The 18,839-nt window shown below is 43.3% G+C and overlaps 1 protein-coding gene across 5 annotated transcripts in view; it reads left to right on the top strand.

Annotated features, from left to right (window-relative positions):
• Positions 1-18,839, top strand: part of LOC113539712 (FERM domain-containing protein 5) — a 219,575-nt gene that overhangs the window by 50,840 nt on the left and 149,896 nt on the right. The window contains exon 2 of one of the 5 annotated variants that reach the window (XM_053235172.1): positions 10,189-10,687. The exons of the other annotated variants lie outside the window; for them this stretch is intronic. The gene's annotated coding sequence lies outside the window, so the exon portion shown is untranslated. The remainder of the gene's footprint in view (positions 1-10,188; positions 10,688-18,839) is intronic. 5 annotated transcript variants of the gene reach the window in all.

The following is an 18,839-nucleotide window of genomic DNA, read 5'->3' as shown; positions in this document are numbered from 1 at the left end:
TTTACTACTACTACTAGCCTTTTACCACGGCTCTTACCAGATAAGAAAAAACTCTTATTTCTATTGGTTTACAATCCACTCACCTATTTCCTTTTTTAATACCGGATCCATGCTGGCCAAATGATCCTGAGGAAGAATAAAGGATGCAACCCGAAGCAGCAGCCCGAGAGTAACAAGCTGGCATCAGGAACAGGTTGAGGGCTCGAGCACACCATGCTTCCCTGCCTAGTACCCTTCTAGCCAACGTCCAGGCTCTAGAGAACAAGCTTGACCACCTCAGGGCCAGGGTTAAGTTCCAGAGGGACATTTGGGACTGCAACCGCCTCTGCTTCACTAAGACATAGCTAAACCCAGTGGTACCAGAGCTGAGTTCTTCTCAGTTTACCACATGGAGTCAGGGAAGTCAAGGGGAGGTGAAGTGTGTCTGATGGTAAACAGCAGCTGGTGCAAAGCACGAACATTGTTCCCCTCACATGCTCCTGCACACCCAACTAACCATCAAATGTCCATTTCTACTTTCGTCAGGAATTTACCTTGGTCATAGTCAATGCTGTTTATATTCCACCTCAGGCGGACATGGACATTGCCTTATGTGAACTCCATGAGGCTCTCACGCAACACTTGACTCATCACCAGGACGTTGCGCTCATTGTCGCAGGGGACTTTAACAGGGCCAACCTCAAACATGCACTGCCAAATTTCCACCAACACATTACCTGCCGCACCAGGAGCCAAAGGATCTTGAGCTATTGCTACACTCTTTTCAAAGATGGCAACAGGGCACAGTCTCATTCACTGGGAACATGGACGAGTATAAGGCTGTGTCCTACAACATGTGCAGAGTGGTGAAGGAGGCGAGCTGGCAGGGTGGATCTAGGAGCCTGTGGCAGGGACTGAGAATGATAACGGACTATAAATTACCATCCTCCAGAATGGTGAATGTGGAGGCGCCTCTGGTGGATGAGCTGAAAACTTTTTACTCTCTCTTTGAGGCTGCAGTTAAAAGCGCTAGCGGTGCTAACGGCACTTGCAGTGCTCACAGCGCTAACAGTGCAGCATGGCAGTATGCATGTGGAGTGTGTTAGAGCAGAAAGTGCTTTCATTATTTCAGAGCAGAATGTGAGAAAGGCTTTCAGGAGAGTGAACACCAGGAAGGCAGCAGGACCAGACAGCATCTCAGATCTGGCCCATAGAGCCTCTGCTAACCAGCTAGCACCGGTCATCACAGACATTTTCAACCTCTCCCTGGCACAGTTAGTAATTCCCACATGCTTTAAACAGTTCATTATCGTTTCTGTTCCAAAGAAATCCCAGCCCACCTCCTTCAATGACTATCGCCCAGTAGCTCTGACCTCAGTCATGATGAAATGCTTTGAAAGGCTGGTCAGAGACTTTATCAGCTCTTCATTATGTGACACCCTGGACCCATTGCAGTTCACATACCATCCCAGTCAACAGATGATGCCATCAAACACCTACTACAAACAGCCCTGACCCATTTGGACATCAGGAAGGGAAATAATGTTAAAATGCTCTTTGTTGACTACAGTTCAGCATTTAACACTATAATCCCCTGCAAACTCACCAGCAAGTTGGAGGACCTGGGACCCATTCCTGCGTCAGTGGATCTTCAACTTCCTGCCAGGCAGACTGCAAGCAGTACAGGTGAGCAGACATGTCTTACCCTCACTCAGCCTCAGTACTGGAACTCCCCAGGGTCGTGTCCTAAGCAAATGTTGAATTTGCATTTGGGAGCTGTTCATGGGAGCTCTCAATATGCAGTCCAAAGAGGTGTCGATGCAAGTGAAGGAGGTCATCATTAGTCTGAAAAAACAAAACAGACCTACGAGAGAGATAGCAGAAACTTTAGTAGTGGCCAAATCAACAATTGACTGATAGTCTGTTGTACCAACAGTTTGGTACAATCTTAAGAAAAAGAAATGCACTGGCAAGCTCAGCAACATCAAAAGGCCTGGAAGGCCATGGAAGACAGCTAAAGTGAATGATCAGAGAATTCTTTCCTTGTTGAAGAAAAACCCCTTCACAACATCTAGCCAAGTCAAGAACACTCTGGAGGAGGTAGGTTTATCATTGTCACAGACAAGAGACACCTTCATGAGTATAAGTACAGACAGTTTACCTCAATATGCAAATGATCAGGAACAGAAAGACCAGATTAGACTTTGCTACAAAACAAAGTCTAACAAAGTTTGCTTTAAAAAAGCCTGACAAATTCTGATGCAAGAATAACTTGTACCAGAATGATGGAAAGAGAAGAGTATGAAATAGGAAAGGAAGGGCTCACGATCCAAAGCATACCACATCTGTCAAACATGTGGAGGCAGTGTTATGGCATGGGCATTTATGGCTGCCAATGAAACTGGGTCACTGGTGTTTATTGATGATGTGACCACTGATAGAAGTAGCAGAATGAATTCTGAAGCGTATAGAGCTATACTTTCTGCTCATATTCAGTCAAATGCTGCAAAACTGATAGGACGACACTTTACAGTAGAGATGGATAAACATACCGTAAAAGCAACCCAAGAGCTTCTTAAGACAAAGAAATGGAATGTTCTTAAATGGACAAGTCAGTCACCTGACTTCAACCCAACTGAGCATGCTTTTCACTTACTGAAGACAAAACTGAAGGCAGAAATACCCACAAGCAAACGGCAAATGAAGACGGCTGCAGTAAATCCTGGCAAAGCATATGAAGGGAGGAAACTCAACATTTGATGATGTCCGTGGGTTCCAGACTTCATTTGCATCCAAGTATTAGAAATTATCCAAATATTTATGATTGTTAGTTTGTCCAATTACTTTTGAGCCTGTGAAAATGGAGGGACTGTGGCTGTAATTCTTAAACAATTAATGCAATATTTTTGTTAAATCCCTTGAATTAAAGCTGAAAGTCTACACTTCTATCACATCTTGATTGTTTTATATCAAATCCATTGTGGTGTTGTACACAGGCAAAATTACAAAAAATTGTGTCACTCTCCAAATACATATGGACCTGACTGTACACTGTAAATTTGGAGTTGGAGAAATTATTTTGAGAGATTTATTTTTATTCTACTAATTTTATGCAATCAATATTCATTCAAAGAAATCGCAAAAGTAATATACAGCAGCAGTGCATCAGCGGTGGATGGAAAGGAGGCGGTTCGAACCAGCAGGTAATGAGTGATGATTCTCACCTCTGTCTTATGACCATCAGCATACTTATTTGTATCTCTGTGTGCGTTCAGTAACTGCCATAGTCAGAGAGAGAGAGAGTGCAATATAGTTGGCGGAGCTTGCACGAATGCATGCACGCGCGCACGCACACCTGCACACCACTGAGCGTGAACTTCAACTTGACGGAATGAAAGCTGCGAGTCCGGGACGGACCTGTATCAGTTGAGTTGTTTTGAGTTTGTTGAGTATTTGAAAGTGCTCTCAAAAGCGTGGACTGAATAAAAATTCAGTCAAAAAGCAAAGAAGCAAAAATTCTTCCTGTCTCACAAATCTTCCTCCACACTATCACATCGGGGTTCTACATTGACCTATAAAGAAGACTGACCAGTGGTTGTCTTGCGATCGGCTCATCAATCACGATCAATGTAATGGGCACCCCTGATTTAGCCCTACCCACTCAGCTTTGCTACTAGCCAGATAACTACACTATAAGCACAGACATATGGAGGTGAGAGCTGGTGAAGTGGCCTGCTGGAGTTTACTGCAAAAGAAAATAAATCAGGATTCATAATTTAATGTGTCGTTGTCTCTTATTAACGTTATTTGAATCTTTTTCTTTCTCATCTTCTAATGTTCTGGTATTAAACGCTTTATCAAAGGTTCCCTCTTTTTTATTTTTACATTCTCACTAAATATTTGATGAAAATGCTGAACTTTACTGAGGTCAGTCAGCATCCTGCAGCTGCCTCAAATCGCATTGCCAATCCAATCACAGAATTATTTTAAATACAATACCTCTAGAATTTTTTTTTTTATTATTTCTCTTTTTTTCCTGTATTATAACATCAAATGTAAGCATATTAGAATGGGAATATTTCTGCTCATTTTGAAGTGACTCTTTATAGGGATTAAAGAAAATAAATTATTTAGATGTCCTCAGAATTATTTACAAAAATAAAGAGTCTGAAAATATAAATCAATCTAAATCAGAGCTAGTATTTAATGTTAAAGAGGTCACACTAAATATGTTAATCAGCATACACCTGTGTTTATTTTAAGTTCACCTGTGTCCATTTGTATGCTTGTATAATAAATACTGTATATGGCCAAAAATATGTGGACATCTGACCTTATGTGAATTTTCTCTACATTGTTGTTAGAAAGTTAGAAGCACACAGTTGTCCAGAATGTTTTTGTTTGCTTTAACATTAAGATTTCCCTTAACTGGAACTGAGGGGCCTAGCCTAAATCTGTTCCAATGTGACAGTGCCCATGTGCACAAAGCGAGGTCCATAAAGAGATATTTTGCTAAGATTGGTGTGGATGAACTTGAGTGGCCTGCCCAGAGCCCAGATCTCTACCCCCTGAACACCTTTAGGATTAATTGGAACACCGACTGCACACCAAAGCTTTCCCTGAAGATTAGAGGCTGTTATGGCAGTAAAGAGTGGACCATTTCTATATTAATGCCCATGGTTTTGGAATGTGATATTCAACAAGCATATATGGGTAGATATCATAGATAAAATGGCAGATCAGATCAGTCCTGCTGTCATGAATTCCAAGAATTGCCCAGGAAGCTTCAAGATGAAGTTGGTATGAAGAAAAAAGATATGGAAAAGCTCTGAAACTTCTTAGTAGCACTTTGAAATCCAATAAAGCAAAGTGGAAAAATATGACAAAACTGAGACACTGCCAAGACCAGGGGGGCTCACATCAATGGGCTAGCAGTGATAACCATTGTGTTTCAAATATGGAAAAAATAAAACTCAGTAGAATTTTTTGGCATCCACATTGTCTTATATGGAGGAGAGAAAGAGGATTATTTTGGATTTTTTTTAAATTGAGTGCAAAGAGCACCACCAGCAGTCGTAAGAAAAAAACACAGAATGATGTGAAGGGAGGCTGTGGGCTAACTGTAATGAGCTCATGATTATCAGTGAGACCTCAAAATATAATGTACTGTTCTTAGTTGTTGAGCTATTGATAGATTTTAGTCTTCCCATCTAATAGAGATGTGAATATAGTGCTCAGTCTTGGCCACTGACCAAGACTGAGTGGTCAGGAAAGATGGGCAATTGTCAGAGACGTGTCCAAGAGTCCAACTACAACACTGAAGAGATTACAGAGCTCACTGGCTGAAATAGGAGAACCTGTGCAGACCACATCAATATCATCAGCTCTTCACTGATCCGGCCTCTATGGCCGAGTAGCCAGAAGGAAGCCACTTCTGAGAAAGTTAGAAAATCTAGAGCTTCTGGAATTAAATTTTATTGTCTGTTGAGACTAATTTTGAGCCATTTGGTCTACAGCCAAAGTATAATATTTAGTACAAACCAAATACAGCCCAACACCCAGGTAACACCATCAAGCATGTTGGTGGTGGCATCATTCTGTATGATGAAAGCTTGTTGCCATCACAGGCAAAATGAATTGAGCCAAATATAAACAAATAAATAAAAAGAGCTCTTTTTATTAAAAAAAAAAGAGCCTGTCCCAGTCGGCCAGACATCTGCATTTAGGGCAAAAAGTGTGTTTTGGTGTGTGTTTTGGGTTGTTATCATGCTATTTTTTTTTATTTTTCACAGAAGCAGAGATACATAGCGCATACTGGAGAGATACCCAGAGCGCATACTGGAGAGATAGGCCATTAGCGTTTTCATGTTGGCCCCCCGCCCGGTGCTGTACTTGGAAGTCAAAGTTCTGTAACGACAAAAACCAGCATGTTACCTGAGCATTGGTGTGTTTGGCCCTGGCCATCCATTGTACAGGGGTGTGATCGGTCACCAAAATGAAGGGGCGGCCCACCAGATAGTATCGGAGTTCCTCCACTGCACACTTTATGGCCAGGGCCTCCCGCTCGACAGCAGCATAGTTCTTCTCGGCAGTGGTCAACTTCTGATTTACGTACAGGACTGGGTGCTCCTCCCTCGAAAATTTATGACAATACTGGTCCCAGACCTGTCTCTGAGGCATCGGTGTGTACAATGAAGTGGAGGTTAAAGTCGGCCTTGCGAAGCACTGGGGCGCTGTCTTTAGGGCTTTGAACGCTTCTTCAGCCTCCTGACTCCAGCGCACCTGGCCTGGTTGTCTCTTTTTTCTAAGATCTGAGAGGGGAGAGGTAATCGAAGAGAAGTTGAATACAAAGTGTCTGTAATATCCCGCCAACCCCAAAAAGGCACGTACCTGTTCCTTTGTGGTTGGGCGTGGATACTCACGAATGGCCTCAAGTTTCTTCTCCTGTGGCATGAGTATGCCCTGGCTGATGCAGTACCCCAGGTGGCAATTCCAGGGGTTGGCAGTCAGTCCTGACTTCCGGAGCTCTCCCAGGACCTCCTGGAGATGGTGGAGGTGGTCGGACCAGGTGGATATAGGCCACTGCATATAGTCGATGGGGCTGTAACATGATATCCATCAGCCTCTGGAATGTGGCTGGTGCTCCATGCAGCCTGAAGGGGAGAACCTGGTATTGCCAGTGCCCTCCAGATGTTGAAAAGGCTGTCTTTGGCTTCGTCTCAGGGCTGAGGGCTATTTGCTAATACCCTTTTGTAAGATCTAGTGTTGAGATGTATCGGGCCCTCTCCAGTCTCTCCACCAGGTTGTCGACCCTCGGGAGGGGGAAGCTGTCAAAGTCCACGACCTGGTTTGGCTTCTGGAAGTCATTACAAAGCCTGGCGCTCACGTCGGGTTTGGGCATCAGACCAATTGGGCTTGACCAGAGGCTGTTGGATTCCTCAGTGATCCCATCCTGGAGCATCCGGCTGACTTCTTCCTCGATTGCCTAGACGGGGACACAGTAGGGCTGCTGGTGAACCACAACTCCCAGGGGGGTCTTGATGTCATGGTGGAGCAGGTGGGTGAGGCCCAAGGTGGAGGAGAACACATTGGTGAACTGGTCCACCACTTCCAAAAGCTCCTGGCTTTGGGCTGGAGAGAGCTCACCTCCTCAGTGGAACAAGGTACACTCTTGGGGATCTGCAGTAAGGCTCGCAAAGGCAGACATCAAAGTTGCCGGGTTAGTCCACTTTTTGAGAAGGTTAATATGATGTAATTGTGTGTCTGCCCTCTTACCTGGTTGTTGCAAAGATAGTTCACGGGACCCACCCTCTCGAGGACCGTGTACGGGCCTTGCCAGCAAGCTAGGAACTTACAGGTGGCATTGGGAAGGAGCAGCAGCACCTGATCCCTCGGATTAAATTCCCTGGGTTGAGCTGGGCGGTTGTAGGCGCTTCCTCCGTGTGTTCCCTCACAATCGGGGCTACCCGATCAATTTTCTCTTGCATGTCCTGAACGTAGTCCACCAGCGAGCGAAACGGGGATGGCTGCTCCTCCCAGGCCTCCCGGGCCACGTCCAGCAGTCCTCAAGGCCCCCTGGTCTGCAACGTGGAGGTCTGCAACCCTCCAAGGATATTCTTCCCCAGACCATCACTGACCCACCGCCAAACCGGTCATGCTGGATGATGTTGCAGGCAGCATAACGTTCCCCGTGGCATCTCCGGACTCTTTCACATCTGTGATATATGCTCAGCGTGAACCGCTGTCATCGGTGCAGAGAACGGGGTGCCAATGGCGGACCTGCCAATTCTGGTGTTCCCTGGCAAATGCCAATCGAACTGCACAGTGCTGGGCTGTGAGCAGAGCTCCCAGTAGAGGACATTGGGCCCTCATGCATTGGGCCCTCATGGAGTCTGTTTCTGACAGTTTGGTCAGAAACATGCACACCAGTAGCCTGCTGGTGTGGGGAGGGCAGTGGCAGTGGCTCCTCCTGTTTCTCCTCGCACGAAGGAGCAAATTCCAGTCCTGCTGCTGGGATGTTGTCCTTCTACAGCCTTGTCCAGCTCTCCTCATGTAATGGCCCATCTCCCGGTATCTCCTCCATGCTCTTGAAACTGTGCTGGGAGACATACCAAGCCTCCTTGCAACGGCACATATGGATGTGCCATCCTGGAGGAGCTGGACTATCTGTGCAACCTGATTGGGTTGCAGGTACTGCCTCATGCTACAAGTAGTGACAAGGACCCTAACAAAATACAAAACTAGAGACAAATCAGTTAGGAAGGATAAGGAGAGAGCAATTGTCCATGCACACCACCTGCAAAACCATTCCCTTTTTGAGGGAGGTAGGTGAAACTGATTCACACTCACTTATGCTTCCTAACTGGACAGATTGATATCCCTGTTTAATTGACTTGTTGTTTTACTGTAATGATTGTGTTCCCTTTTTTTTTGAGCAGTATGTTTTGTTACATGGTTTGGGGTGATTTGCCCAGACATATGAAGAGTATCACATGTATGGAGTGACTAGTAATTGCCAGATATTTCTGCAGCTGCTTTAATGTTGCCTTAGCTCTCTTGGCAGTCACCTTCATAAGTTTTCGTCTTGTCCTTTTTTCTATTTTGGAGGGACATCCAAATAGAACTGGTGCCCTATTTTCCCCATTTGTGGTGGATGGACTGCATGGTGTTCTGTGGTACATCTAAATGTTTTGGAAATTCTTTTGTACCTCTTTCTTGATTGATACCTTTGGACACTTGAGATCCCATATCTGCTTTATAAATGTCAAGAAAATCATACAGAATCAGCTGTTTATTTGTTGCAATGAACAGGTGTATGAACATGAGTTTGTATGTGATTTGTTAATTCAGAGCACAGTCACATGCACCATTATTAAAGGATGGAAAAATCATTTGTTACTGTATCACATTAAAGGTGGAAAAATTTCTGACATGATGTATGTTGGTATTATTTTTTATATGACAAAAAAAAACAATTTTAACAGAAGTATGTAAATGTTTTATATCCACTGTATATGTTCCAACAGGACAATGAGCTGAACACAAGGCAAAAACTACAAATAGATGGCTTGAAAGAAGGTTTGTGTTTTGCAATGGCTGAAAAAAAAACAGATTTAAACCAAATTAAATACTGTGGCATGATCTAAAAATTGCTGGCCACCAAAATTATCCAACTAACTTGGCATAGTAGGAAAAAGACGAGACGAAGTGCGAGAAACAACATGGCAGCTGTCGGAACTCAGAGTCCCTCTCTGAGTGGACACACTCGAGGGTGGACTGTACTCTCTGCCAATTACCTATATTTCACTTATTGTACTCACCGAAAGAATAAACCTTAATGAAGAGTCTTCAGTCTTTGGATGAGAAGAAGCAAACTTCTTTATTGCAGTAACAACACAACACGTTCCAATGAGCTCAAAGAAGGTGAACTGCCGCAGCGGTGACACAACAATCTCACGCAGGAGAGTTGAGTGCCCCGAGCCCTCCAAGTTCCCTTGCATACATACCCAGATGCCTGCTGGCGCCACCCCCTTTTGGTCCACCTATGTCACCCATTATCTTCAGTTTAAACCATTTTGACTCCTCCTATCCTAATTTACATACACTCCACCATTTCCCACTATTTACCATTATCTTCTGACTTTTCTCCTCCTACTGACCTTTTGTCGTTGTCTGTCTTCTTAGAATTTCCCCTTAATGTCCAATTACCCAGCCTTGATGACTTGTTACCCAGACACTTCTGTCTTCTGAGACTCCACATCTTGTTTTTCTTGTCTGAAAAATGGGGTTCTAAACCACATTCAGACTCCTAATCTTGTTTTGAGATGTTTCCTGACCCCTGGCCTAGTTAGTAAACTGCTATATCGAAGCCCTCGCTACCTCTATTCGGTTTATTGCTTTATTTTGTACTCATTCTTTTTATACCGAATCGACAATGCGCAGATGTACCTTCTGCCACATGAAAGTTTTGCTTTATTCTCATTTTATTGTTTTATGGCTGTGGCTATTTTTGCTTAAAATGCATTTTTCTTGACTATAGCAGCTCTTGCTTATACTGCTTGTCTACATCCTCCTACTTATATTTTCTAGATTATGCGTAGTCATTATTACTATTTATGCTTGATTAACTTGTACCAAGAGATAATGTTTCTACCGTATCTCACCCTAAAGCTAGCCTTATGATGAATCTTATTCTCTACTCTACTTTAGCTCAGTTTCACAGACACACCGGATGTAACCTTCAGTGTGGCTTCTGTCACACCAACTGTCTGCCCTTGCAGCTGAGCTCGTCCACTTCCTGCCTCTGCGTGTTGTGCACCAGACTTCTACCTCTGATAAGAGCACACAAACCATAAACTACTTATGTCTCCTAATATAGTCAAAGCTGGCTACTAAAACTGGCTACTACATAAGCGATATTTCTATATTTTTCTCGACACAGCCCTCTGCTGCTAGATTTCCATAGCAACACTGCTTAGCAATGGAAAATACCTACTTTACCTCCTCAAAAGGCCAACAATATCCTCTCCAACGACCTGGAAGAGCTTGAGGAATATATTGGACCACTATTACTATACCTACGTCAACATAAACAAAGAGTCGACAACAAAGGCAAACACGTCACAACACCTACCTACAAGCGTCCAAGTCCATCCAGCTCACTGAGAGAGAAGCCAAAGATCATCAAACTTCATCATGCTGCACAGAGGTTAGTGACATTTTACACTTCATCGACAGTAAACTCTCTCTGGTTGAAGCATTGCATAGAGAATTCCAGGCAAAAAAAGCCTGGAGTTCAGTCAGGAGCAAGTCACAGCGCTAACAAAGGAAAATAAAATGCTACACTTATCCAATAGTGAACTTATGACACAGCTCTCATTAGTGACCAAAGAAAACAAACAAATGAAAGAAAGTATACTGCATTTACAGCATGAGGGACAATATTTTTTTTTCTAGGACCACAGAACATCCATATGGAGACCCTGAAAACCTGATAAAAGGATTCTTGATCCATAAACTAAAAATTCCACCCAAACCAGGAACAAAAATTGTATTCCACCAAGTTCACTGCCTAGGAGGGAAAAAAAAACAAAATAAAGGACCACAACCCATCGTCACAAAAGTAGAATGGTATAAACACAAGGAACTTATCATGAGCAAATGACAAGGACTTGTAATCAGAAGGAAGAAACTCCTAACCATAAGAAGAGAAATGATCAAAAAAGGAAGAAGAGCAGTTTTATCACTGGATAAACTTTTCATAGACGCACAGTTATACCGAGATAAAAACGTGACCCAATCACTAGACTCTGCAGTAGTCTCAGTCACACACGCACACTGCACCCTGAAGTGCAAAGAAGCACTCCATGCAACCAAATGTGAGCTACATGTGTGGCTGAAAGCTGTAGACAAATCATGTATACAAAGCCTGTTTATCAACATGGCATCCTACCACAACTCCTCTGGCCGCTGCTGGACTATGAGGTCCCACTTACCCCCATTGAGGGCTTTGAGAAAAAGATCAGCCACTTCCTGCTGGCTGGGCCTACCACAAAGCCTCAGTAGTATTGCCTTGTATGGGAACAGAAGCAAGCTGCAGCTCCCTTTCAGCAGTTTGTCAAGGAGTTCATTATTGGTTGGGCAAGGGAGGTACTGCTGTATAGACTCCACTGACACCAGACTGGAGAAAGTGGAGGCAGCAGGAGGCCGTCAACCAGAATGAATCATGGCTGCAGCATAGTGTGCTAGTGGGATCTGAGGCATCTGGATGGGCAAGGCTGGATATTGTGTGTTTTGTGTTTTTCAGTTTATGTTATAAGCACACATGTAGCCACAAAAATAAGACAATCTAGTTGATTCCACAGCCCCAGGGCCTGTATTCAGAATTTCTTTATGAATTTGCGGATTTAATCTCAAATCTCTTGTTTCTGTGGACAAAGCATTAATTGTTAGAGACTTTAATATTCATTTTTGATAATCCACAAGACCCTCTGAGAATAGCATTTGTGTCCATCCTAGATTCAGTAGGGGCTAATCAGTATGTAATAGGGCCCACCCACAAAGGTGGGCACACTATTGATTTAGCTATTGAATACTAACATTTGGATTAAATATAGAAAATGTAGTCACACTTCTACAGTCTGAAGCTATCTCAGATCATTACCTCATCTTACTTAAAATGTGTCTTAGTCATAATATATGCACTTTGCCATGCCATCATGCCAAACATACATTCACATCAACTACTGTACGTAGTACATAACCATTTGACCTCATAAAACTTGATCAGGTGACTGAATGCTTAGAGCAACAGGTAATTAGCTGCACATAAAAGAAAAATAATCAGAGAAAAAAAATAGCACCCTGGTATTTCAATCAAATGTGCACCTCAAAACAGACCACTTGTATATTAGAAGGTAAATGGCATCAAACTTAAATGGTAGTATTCCAAACAGCATGGAAGGACAGCCTCTAAGCTATTGAAAGGCTCATAGTGCTGCTAGATCAGCATATCTCTCCACCCTAATAGAAAGTAACAAAAATAATCCTAGATTCTTATTTAATACTGTAGCAAAGTTAACTAGGAATAAGACCATCACAGAAGCATGCACACCGTCAGTATTTCATAGCTATTAATTTCAGTGACAGAATTGAAAATATTGTGCACAAAATTCAGACTTTTAATCAAAAGCCAAACCATTTGATAACTAAACATGTAGGTGATAGTATAACCACGTCAGATCAGTGACTAGAGTGCTTTACTCCCCTTCAAGAGACCAAACTAATTTCACTAGTTTCCTCATCAAAATCATCAGCTTGTGTACTAGATCCCTTACCTACACATTTCTTCAAACAGATACTATCAGAAGCAATCAAACCTCTATTACAAATAATCAATTCTATCCTTAGCATTGGCTATGTAACTAAATCCTATCTATCCACAGCTGATGCTCGACCATGACCCCACTGCCACATACCCCCACTGTTCAACTCAGGCCAGGGAGTTTGTCCAGCCTGTCAGAACAGAGGGTAAAGGGGTGCCCCAGTAGGTAGTACTGGAGGGACCATCCACTTGATGGCTAGACACTCCTTCTCGATCATGCTGTACCTACTACCCTTCACTGAGAGTGTCTGGCTGATGTACAACATGACGCACTCCTCCCCCTCCACCACTTGGGACAAAATGGCCTTCAGCCCTCTGTCAGTCTGCAGAACAAGAGAAAAGTCTTATCAGTTTGGGGAGACACCTTTCCATGGCCCAAGTGGAAACCCAGAAACTTTTAATTCCATGCTTCCACTTGCACACTTGTTTGGATTTGTTGTGAGTCCCTCCCATCTCAAGGATCTCAGGACAGCTAGTAGATGTTGTAAATGCCTCTTCCAATTATTACTATAAATTATGTCATCTAAATAAGCGGTGGCTTATGCAGTGTGCAGGTGCAGTATTCTGTCCATGAGACAATGAAAAGTTGCTGGGGCCCCAAACAACCCAGATGGAAGGGTGACAAATTGGCCTCAACCTAGGCAAGGTGAAAAAGGCTGTTTTTTCTTGGGATCTTGGAGTCAAGGGAATCTGCCAATACCCTTGTTTATATCCAGTGTTGAATAAAAGTGAGCCGCAGTTCATCAATGCTTGGCATTGGTATGAGTCAAATTTAGATTCTGTATTGATTTTTCTAAAATCCACACAAATATAAACTAACCAGTTGACCTTGGGCACCATGACCATTGGGCTGCTCCAGTCACTGTGGGACTCCTCAATTACTCCCATGTCGAGCATAGCTTGAGTTCATCTTGACTTTCTTTTGTGTTTGGGTAAATGGGTGGGGTTGGCTGGAGGAGTCTTAGGGTGATGCTGTATGAGGTCTGTGTGACTGGGTAGAGGCAAAAACACATCAGAAAAATCCCCTTGCAACCTGTACTCTCAGAGACAGTGAGAGGTGGTCTCCACAGGGGACTGGGGTGAATTGGGCTGTACCTTTTAGAGTTACCTCTGGTCCCAGCTACTCCTTCTCAGGAGGAGAGCCACAGGGACGCTCTCCATGGTTTCAGGAGATTAACATGGTATATTTGAATTACATCGCCTCTATCTGTTCACCTGACCTCATAGTCGACTTCTCTGACTCGCTGTGTGACCTCAAAGGGTCATTGCCACTTCACGAGTAATTAAAGGCTCGACATGGCTAAACAAGTACCTTATCTCCCAGTGCAAATTCTCATAGCCAAGTACCCGTTGTACACTCGGGACTGTTGTTCTTGGGTCTGACACAAATTCTCCTGTGTTAGGTGACTTATGGTGTGGAGTTTTGCTCTCAGGTCCAGAACGTACTGAATTTGAATTTTTATTAGGTGAAGGTCCCTCCTCCCAGTTTTCCCTAATGACATCCAAGACACCATGGGGATTGTGCACATATGATAATTTGAAAGGCAGAAGCCTATGGAGGCATGTGGGTCCTGTTGTACTTCAAATAACAGGCATTCTCCTGAAGACTTGGAAGAGTGCCTCTGTAACGCTTTGTGCCGAGCTGCTGGGAAGAGCCACTGCTGTATCGCATTGCGTAGTCCACTAAGACTAGCAAAAAGCGATGCCCTTGTGTGGCTGACAGATTCACCAGCTGACATTCACGACATGCTGGGTCATGATTATGATAAGCTGCATGGAATAGCATTTCTCTACGGCTCCTCAGTACCAACAATTAGGTTGTCTCTTCCATGGTTTGAGTGTCTGGGCTTCCCCTGACAGCAAGAGGAGGAGGTGTAGAGCCCACTCTTCTGGCCATCACTATGCAGCTGCTGCACGCTTGAAGAGGTCCATGAAGGCCTCCAGATCATCCCTGGAGGACATACACATGATCATCATGGCCGAACCGTCTGTTGTGGCCTAGGATGGAGGCACTGCAGCTGGAGACGTGGCTGGTTGCAGCAGCATCTAGAACATCTATCAGTTCTCAGCCTGCTACTGAGCGATGGCATTGAATTGCTGCTGCTGTTCATGGTGAAGATTGAGGAGGGCCTGATGTTATGTCTGGTGGAGCCTGATGAGGATCTTAATGACCTTACTAAGCAGAGAAGTTTCTATGACAGCATCTGGTACCTCCTCCTGGGTTTCCGCACCTCTGTTGAACCCGGTGTATGTGAAAGTGGGAGTGAAGGAGGATTCGGAAGACAGACAGGCTTTGACAGAGCTTTGGGCTTGCTTCATTTTTACAACTAATGCTTTTCAGCATGCTTTCAGCACACAATGGAAAAAAACAAAATAAATAAATCGTTCCAACATTTTGAGGCTTCTGCCTCGCTCAAGTTCCTCAGTATTTTCCAAGCTCATTCTCTAGGATGTGTGGGTGTGTCTATTTGTTATGTGCGACCTCCCCCCTCTGTCTCCCCTCTCTCTGATTCACTGCATTCACCCTAAAAGCCTCGGGAGACAGGAATCCTCTCTGTCCACAACTGACGAGTCCTCTCTGACTCGCCAACACCCCCACCGCCACAGCCTGCTTCGATAAAAAGGTGCAGGCTCTTTGTTGGTACCTTGAATAATGAAGGCTACAGCAGGGGCAGAGCTTTCTCTTACAAAATTTCTCTTACTTTCTCTTTTGTTAATAAGCTCTTCCCTGTGGTAAAGGTGCAGATCCAGAGGGTTCATGGGCCTAGATTATTTTGCTACAAATAACCCCCCCCAATTCACTCAGGCTTGTTGACAGTGGAGTGGCTGGCCGCTTTATGTCCCAGGGGCCCTCATGTCTGTGTTGCCTTCTGGCACTCCCTTTTAGCTATACTGTTATAGCTAGTCTTGTTGAAGTACCTGAATACACTCTGCATACAATCTACATTCTTCTTGAACTATAGCACCCCTAATAATCTGCCCCCCGAGCTGTACATGCTACTTCTGCTGAGTTGAGTTGAGCTGTACATGCTACTTCTGAGTTACCAGTGATCCTGACTCCTTTTCCTCTGTGGACTTGCCTTGATCCATCCTGATGAACCACTTTCATCACCTGAAAATTATTAGTTGCTGCTGAGGATGGCCCCATATGGATAGTCTAAATATCACCATGAGTGAATGGTACCACACAGACACCCTAAAGATGTCTGTTGATGTTCTTCCTTGGATAGCCTAAAGACTACAATTGCTAATAACAGTTTACACTGAATTCTCCATCATTGAACAGTTAATAACTTAAGTTTGATAGATAGACTTAAAGTTAAAACTTTAATGATGCTCATACTCAAGTTCCTGTTAAGCACTTTTTGACTCTATAGTATACAGTTATAGAAGAGAAATTATTTATGATTTATTTACGATCCGGTGTCATGAGAGTATCAGTTCCCTTTTGAGTCTGATTCCTCTCAGGGAGTTTTTCCTTGCCATCATTGCCTCTGGCTTGCTCATTAGGGATAAATTTAAAATTTTAATTTTGTATCTGGATTTCTGTTAAGCTGCTTAAATTGGTGAGTCTTTGCTCATGATAGCCTCAGATTTCTGTGATTGGCTGACAGGAGTGGAACCTGATGTCATCTTCTGCTGTTATAGCCCATCCACCTCAAGGTTTGATGTGTTTTGAAAGCATTCTGAGATGCTTTTCTGCTCACCATGGTTGTAAAGAGTGCTTATTTGAGTAACTTTAACCTTCCTGTCAGCTCAATCCAGTCTGGTCAGTCTCTCATGTTCTCTCGCATCAACAAGTTGTTTCAGCCTGCAGACCCTCCGCTTGTTTACCATGTTTTTTGTTTACCATTCTGTATAAACTCTAGTGACTGTTGCATGTGAAAATCCCAGGGGATTCAGTTTCTGAAAAATACTCAAACCATCTGGCACCAACAAACATGCCATGCTTAAAGTCACAGAGATCACATTTTTCCCCCTTCTAATGTTTGATATGGACATTAGAAGAAAGCTCTTGGCTTGTATCTGCATACTTTTTGTGCACTGTGCTAATCCCACATGATTGGCTGATTAGATAACTGCATAAATGAGCAGGTGTACAGGTATTCCTATTAAGGTGACTGGTGAGTGTATATGAAAGTTAGAATTTTAATTTCTAATTAAAATTCTAAACTAAAAAGAAGATATTTTTTGAGACTGATTACCTAATGAGAATGATTTAATGAGATTGATTAATGTTTGAGACTGATGAATATTATGATGAATTTTACAGTGAAGCCCTTATACCTTGCATTTTTAGTGATTCCTGTATAAGTCAAGTGTGTTTTTATTGTCATTCCTCAATGTACCTTGTATACATTGAAATGAAATCCAGGACTAATACATAATAATGCAGTATTACAGTACACAAGACTACATGAACTGCAAAAATTGAATTCAAATCAATTTTATTTGTATAGCGCTTTTAACAATGGACATTGTCACAAAGCAGCTTTACAGAAATAAATGGATTTATGAATGGATGTGAATTTATCGCTAATGAGCAAGCCAGAGGCGACAGTGTCAAGGAAAAACTCCCTGAGACAATATGAGGAAGAAACCTTGAGAGGAACCAGGCTCAAAAGGGAACCCATCCTCATCTGGGTGCAACGGATAGTGCAATTATAAATAAATCCCTTCTATTATTGTGTACTATATGGACAAATAGTGCAAATGTGCAACCAGTAAATTCATCACAGTTTTCACAAGAAGTCCAGTTGGTTAAAATCTATCCACTGTCCACTGATGGAGTCCTGAGTACGAAGGTGCTTGTGGCAACTGCAGCCCCAAAGCCACCACAGCAATCGCAGTCCCAAGCCATTACAGTACAGCTCCCCATATGTGATCCCCAAGCCATCTCCACATCCCCCAGGTGGCACCATCCCCAGCAATCCAAACAGTTCTTCAAGCCATCCATATGGGGCCACCCCCAGCATCAGCGAGCGAACTCAACCGATGAGAACTCCAAACAGAAGTAGGGCATCATGATGGGTCAGCCAGGTCCAGGGAGCACAAGGGGTCAGGATTACTGGCATCTCAGAAGTAGCATGTGTAGCTCGACAGAGACAGAGAGAGAGAGACAGAGAGAGAGAGACAGAGAGAGAGAGACAGAGAGAGAGAGACAGAGAGAAAGATGGAGAGAGAGGGAGAGAATGTAAGGTAAGCTTTTGTCCTCTAATGGTTAAGGACAATGTACTTTGCATGCAGAGTGCAAACAGGGACTCCAGCAAAACTAGCTATGACAGCATAACTATTCGAGGTACCAACAAAGAGCCTGCACCTTTTGCTCTAAGTAGGCGTGGCGGATCATAAAAGACCAAAAATTCGCTTAGGTACTGTGGCACAAGACCATTTAGTGCTTTATAGGTTAATAGTAGTATTTTATAATCAATACGAAATTTGATTAGGAACCAATGCAGTGTGGATAAGATAGGGGTGATGTGGTCATATCTTCTGGTTCTAGTAAGGAGTCTCGCTGCCGCATTCTGGACTAACTGGAGCTTGTTTATGCATCTACTGGAACATCCAGACAGTAAGGCATTACAATAATAAAAAAAACACAGCAGTGTGAGATGTGTGCAGGAAAATAAATACACAGAACAATAAACAACACAGGACAATACATACTACTTTAATAATGGTGAGGAGAAAGGGTACTTGATTTGTGCTTTGGAAATATTAACAATGCATATAAGGGGTACTCAAAACCACCCTTGGGTGATTCAGACCACAATGTGATACATTTGGTTCCTCTTTATAAACAGCGGCTTAAAACTAGCAAGCCTGACCTGAGAACCATCCAGATATGGAATGAGGAATCTGTGGACTGTCTTAGAGGATGTTTTGATTGTACAGCATGGCATGTCTTTATAGATACTAGTGAGGATTTAAATGAGTTAAATAATGTGGTGACAGATTATATACATTTTTGTGTGGC

This window comes from Pangasianodon hypophthalmus, chromosome 6, assembly GCF_027358585.1.
Source record: "Pangasianodon hypophthalmus isolate fPanHyp1 chromosome 6, fPanHyp1.pri, whole genome shotgun sequence".
Taxonomy (NCBI): Eukaryota; Metazoa; Chordata; class Actinopteri; order Siluriformes; family Pangasiidae; genus Pangasianodon; species Pangasianodon hypophthalmus.
The sequence above is the reverse complement of the archived record's forward strand: the minus strand, read 5'-3'. Positions and strand labels throughout refer to the sequence as shown.